This window comes from Nicotiana sylvestris, chromosome 9 (genome assembly GCF_000393655.2).
Source record: "Nicotiana sylvestris chromosome 9, ASM39365v2, whole genome shotgun sequence".
NCBI classification, from domain to species: Eukaryota; Viridiplantae; Streptophyta; class Magnoliopsida; order Solanales; family Solanaceae; genus Nicotiana; species Nicotiana sylvestris.
In genome coordinates, this window is record NC_091065.1 from 139,399,859 (window position 1) to 139,405,858 (window position 6,000).

Genomic DNA, 6,000 nt, shown 5'->3' on the forward strand with positions numbered 1-6,000 from the left:
GCCGTGTACACAAGGTGACAAGTGGGTACATGGGTTGTACACGGTATTTGACCGATTTAGGCTACTTAAACTATTTCCATGTTTCAATTGAAATGCCATATCATGATCTAAATCTCCTTACATGCTTTAATTGACTTGTTTAACACTTGTTATACATCCTACTTGATAAATTGCTCTCATGCTTTAGTTGAACTTGTTGCCCCTTTATTTGATACACGTCTTCTCTTGCATTGTTGATTATGATTACTTGAAGTCATTGTATGTGTTATCTCTTTCATTCTTAATTAGTATTATTTGAAGTCATTATTACTAGTTATCTCTTTCGTTGCTATTATTCTCATTTGAAGTCATGTTATTCCTTCCATTGTGAGTTATTTGTATATAGTTTGTAGTTACACGTTATATTTTTCATTGTTGAGTTATTGGTGATGAAGTTGTGGAAGCCGTATTAGTTTGAACCAAAGTAGATAATTGTTGAGATATCTTTCTTGTTGAGAATTTTACATTCATTTTTATTGTTGATATTCTTGTACACATTGTGGTAGAGCCATAGAAAGTTGTGATATATGGGCACTTGTGGTATGAGTTGTTATTGTAATGTGATATTGACGCGCATAGGGCGGTATAAAGCTCGGGGTTAATGTACATGCAACGGTATAAGATGGGACTTATGTGCATGTTTATTGTAGGGGAACTGCGTGAAGCAATGCAGCATCATAAGGTGCGCTAAACGACATGTAGTTATTTTGGAAAAACTATTTTCACAACCTATTTCAAATGTAAGGCTTACGCGGCAGTATAAGGAAAGATTGCAATTGAGATTGTGATGTGTGAATACGAGGTGGTACCTCGGTTGTGATTCTTGATATATGTACACCAGGAAGTACCTCGGTTGTGATTCTTATTATATACGAGACGATACCTCGTTGTGATTCTTGTTATTTGGTTCTTTCTTGTTTTGTGAGTTATTGTCCGTCTATGATCATTGTGGTTCTCTTTAACTGATTTCTTTATGTTTTTTTCGTGCTTACAATTCTGGTATCAGTTAATGCTGCTAAATTTTTCGTATAAGTTATTTCTCCGCTTTCCATTATTTTATTACTTTTTCATACTGTTTATTTGTATCTTAATTGGTATCTTGACATGGTCTCGTCACTATTCTACAGAGGTTAGGCTTGATACTTACTGGGTACCATTGTGGTATACATATACTATGCTTCTGCACATCTTTTTATGGAGATCCATTTACGTCTGCTCATGCTGGCCGTTAGTGATCATCTGTTAGTTGCTTTACGGAGACTTCAAGGTATGCTTGCTCGACGTCCACATACCTTGGAGTCACCTTACTTTCCTTTTACTGCTATCGTATTTTTCATTCAGACAATGATGTGGTAGGCACTCTAGTATGACTCTGTAGAGCTTATGATGCAGTTCCACCGGTGCTGGGGAGTGTATTGTTGATGATTTTGTTTTTGAATGTTTACATCAGTTATTCAGTCTTGTATTAGTATTTTGTTAATTATTTCTATCAGGTTATTATTAACTGTTAGGCTTACCTAGTGGTAGAGACTACGTGTCATCACGACATGATATGGAGGGAAATTGGAGTCGTGACAAGTTAGTGTCAGAGCTATAGGTTCATAGTTATTACAAGTCATAAGTATGTTTAGTATAGTCTTGTAGATCGGTACGGAGAAGTCTAAACTTATCTTGGAGAGGCTAAGAAACTATTAGGAAAACTTCACTTCTTTTACTACTTATCATGAGAATTGGTTGACTTTAAAAATTGAATATTTGAATTTTTATTCTCTAACAGATGGTGAGGACACATACCGTTGGATCCGATGATCAGACACCAGCGCCTCCTACTATAGCCACGAGAGGTTGCGGCCAGGGTAGAGGCCGAGGAAGGGCACACAGTTGTCACGACCCAAACTGATGGGCCGGGACGGGCACCCGGTACCTTACTCAACCGAGTACCAACGTAACGTATCTTCTTAATACATCATCATATACACATGCATATGCTCCTACTAGGCCAACATGATCCTTTATAAACTCAAAACATAAGCCGACAAGGCCGTACAATCTTTTATGTACACGACATATGTCTAGAATCCTCTAAGAATACATAAATGTCATAAGGGCCGGGACAGAGTCCCGCCATACCAAACAATACATGTCTAAATCATACTAACCAAATGAGCAACTCCGAAGCAAATGGAGAGCACCAACATCTTTCGCTGAGCTGATAGCCTACTTGGAGGGCTCTCGACCTGTCTATCGGGACCTGCGGGCATGAAACACAACGTCCCCAGGCAAAAGGGACTTCAGTACGAATAATGTACCGAGTATGTAAGGCACATAAATAAATACATGAGAGATATGGAAGATATATAGAGTACATGACTCAACCTGTAAGTCTGAATAACTTTATAAATCATAATTTACTTTTAACGTCATGCATATGCGTATGAATGTCATGTCGTGCATAGGTACATGTTTCATAATATCATCAACCTCTGAGGGCATCCCATCATATCATATCGGCCACTGTGGGAAAAATCATCATCGTATACCAGCTGATCAGGTGGTGGTGCGTATATAACGCCATACCTTTCCCATATCCCATATACATATATACATACATATATACGCGTATATAACGCCATTTGAATCATATATATATATATATATATAATGCTGTTTGAATCATACTTACATATATATGCGTATATAACGCCGTTTGAATCATATTTTGGCCACTGTGGGCAACATCATCATCATATACCAGCTGATCAGGTGGTGGTGCGTATAAAACGCCGTAACCTTTTCCCATATCCCATATACATATATTTGCATATATACGCGTATATAACGCCATCTGGTCATGGGTCAATGCACATGAATGCAATGCATGGAAAGTACATCAATAAAATCATTCAGAAGGTCATAAGACCACTTTGCCTCTAGAGCAATATCATAAAGTAACATGTTTTCAACTTTCATATTTTTCTGAGACCCATGAACAGATGATAAAATATTATGACACATGGGAATTAAAGAACATATATATTTCTATTACTTCTATGAGTAGAGTCACTTATGGAGTTTGTGAATTTGCACGTTTCGTTCATATCGTATGGATCATGCCAAAAGAAAGCAGGGATAGCCTTAACATACCTTTTTCTTGAATTATCTGAACGAATCTGCTTTTGTTAAATTTACACCTGGATTCTTTGATATTAGAATGAAACAGTGTTTGCCTCTAACGTTTTCTGATTTCAAATTCCTGCTTCTGAGAACGTTACTGCTTGCTACTCCTTGGCTAAATATTTGTTGCTTCAAGTGTATTTCTTTATGAATGAGATGCTTCAAGCGTATTTCTTGCTACTCCTACCCGTGTTTGCCTCTCTTTACGTTAGCTTGTCTGATTCCAAAGACAAGATGATATTCATTTGTATTTTAAATCAAGTAATTAGAACAAGACATACAAAATTGTCATAGTTTCATGTTTTTCCACTAAGTCTTATTTGGATAAGGTTTTAGCCACATGGCTTTAATGACCTATGAGTCATTGTTTAGCCATTGTGGCATTATGCCACGTGGCTTTGGTTATTTAATTAAATTTTGTCCGCTTATTAGTCAACTGGGTAATGTCCTGTTACTCGGTAATTAATCAATTACCCGAAAAATTGAAAATTATTCCCACTTACTTAAAATATTACTCACTTTTCACATACCTTATACACCTTTATATTATGGTCATGTAGTACCTTTTTTGGCACTAGTCCATAAATATCGGGTATTTTAGCTCGGGCCGTATTTTACCCCAACATGCCAAACTTCGACAAAATTCGTTTTCTTCGATATTACTTTCCCTCTTACCTTCACGAATTTACTCATCACTTATAATCTCGAAATAATCTTTTCCTTGGACTGATGTCAATTACTTTACGACAAATTCAACGTACATTAATACAGGGTGCAACATCGTCGTAACTTATTACTACGAAGCGTAACATCACCGTAATGTAATACTGCTGGGTACAACACTGTCGTAAACTAATACTGCAGGACGTAACACCATCGTAATATATTACTGCAGAGCATAACATTGTCGTAATATAATACCGCCGAACGTAATATCGACGTAATATTGCGTGACGTAACAACAGTGAAGCCAGAGCACCTGCTCGAGCTACGACAGAGGAGCCACCAACAACTCTAGTTGAGGGACAGGCAACCGAGGCACGTGTTGCCACCCAGAACTTCAAGAAACCCTCGCACATTTGTTGAGCATGTGTTGTACCTTAGCTTAGACGGGGCTGATTCCACTTGCAACAACCACATCTCAGGCTGGGGGAGGAGCTCAAAATACTGTGGTCCGTGCCCAGAGCAGCGGGTTCATGTTGATCAGGTCCCAGAGGTTATTCCAGTACAACCTGTTATTCTAGTTCAGCGCGCGATTGGGGCAACAACATCCGTGGAGGAGCAACATAGACTTGAGCGGTTCAAGAATTATCACCCTCTTACTTTTAGTGGTTTAGCTTTAGAGGATGCATATGGGTTTCTAGAGGAGTGCCATCGTATTCTCCGTACCATGGGTTTTGTGGAGACGAGTGGGGTTGCTTTTACTATATTCTAGCTGTTAAGAGCAACGTATCAGTGGTATGGGAGGATTTAGTGGTAGTCACACTGCATCTACAGCCTGCCATGGTAGAGGCTATATGAGTTGTCCAGTTCATTCAACACTTCCAACTTCTAGTGCTGCTCTGTTTGTTCCGATGTCCCAGGTTGCACACTTTGCTCATCCACTTTCTAGTGCACCTCCTGCACGGGGTACCTTTAGCGGTCAGTCCAGCTGACCAGACCCAATCCAGTCCCAGCAGCAATGCCTACCGAGAGCTTACTTTAAGTGTAGTGATACCCATCACATGGTTAGAGACTGCCCCAAACTCAAGAGCGGTGCACCTCCACAGACTACACAGGCTCCATGAATTCAGTCAGGTCCACAGACTTCTCCGGCCATGGTTATTGCCCCAGTTGCCGCTACACCCGCACATCTATCTAGGGGTGGAGGAAGGGCGGGTAGAGGTCTACCTAGAGGGGGAGGTTAGGCCAGATTCTAAGTTAGTACAGGTATGGTTCTGGTTTGCCATGGTGATGCATCGGTCTTACTTGATTGGGGATCCACTTGTTCATATGTGTCATTTTACTTTGCTCCGTATTTGGATATATCTCGTGATTTTCTAAGTTCTCCTATTTATGTGTCCAAGCCTGTGGGAGATTCTATTATTGTGGACCATTTGTACCAGTCATGTTTAGCTATTATTGGTGATTTTATGACCAGAGTTGATCTATTATTATAGACATGTGAATTTTGACCCTCCCCGAGATTTCACCCATTTTAGCATGTAAATATTTAGTTTTGGCTTAATGTCTTTATTTTAACTAATTTCGACTATTTTAATTTTTTTTTCAAAAAATTGAAAATTACAAAAAATATTTTTATTTATTTATTTATTTAGCTAATTGATATAAAATAGTTTCACTTTTAATTTAAATTTTACTTTAATTAATTGGAAATGAGTTCATAATTTTGTAGTTGTTATTTTAGGAGCTAATATTTTTAGTCTACTAGAGTAAAAAGGCCACTTTTAAAGGTATATTTGGCCAAGTGTGGCCCAATTCGGATATAGCCCACAATCCTAGGCCCAATATCTACTAACCTAACCCTAAAATCCTATATAAAACCTAGATCCCTATACTTTATACAATCAGTCGTTTTCTCTACATAAAAGGACCTAAGAGCTGAAAATACGAAGAGATACAAAAAATGACGTTAGACTCTAAGACCTAGGGAGGAGCCGCAATTCACAACCCCATCTGACTCCCATTTTCTTCTTCATTAGAAATGAAAATCAACAGCCATGAACAAAAAATTGCTTCTACCGTTTAACAAGCACAAACGACCCCCACCCCCCTGAACTTGTCTTT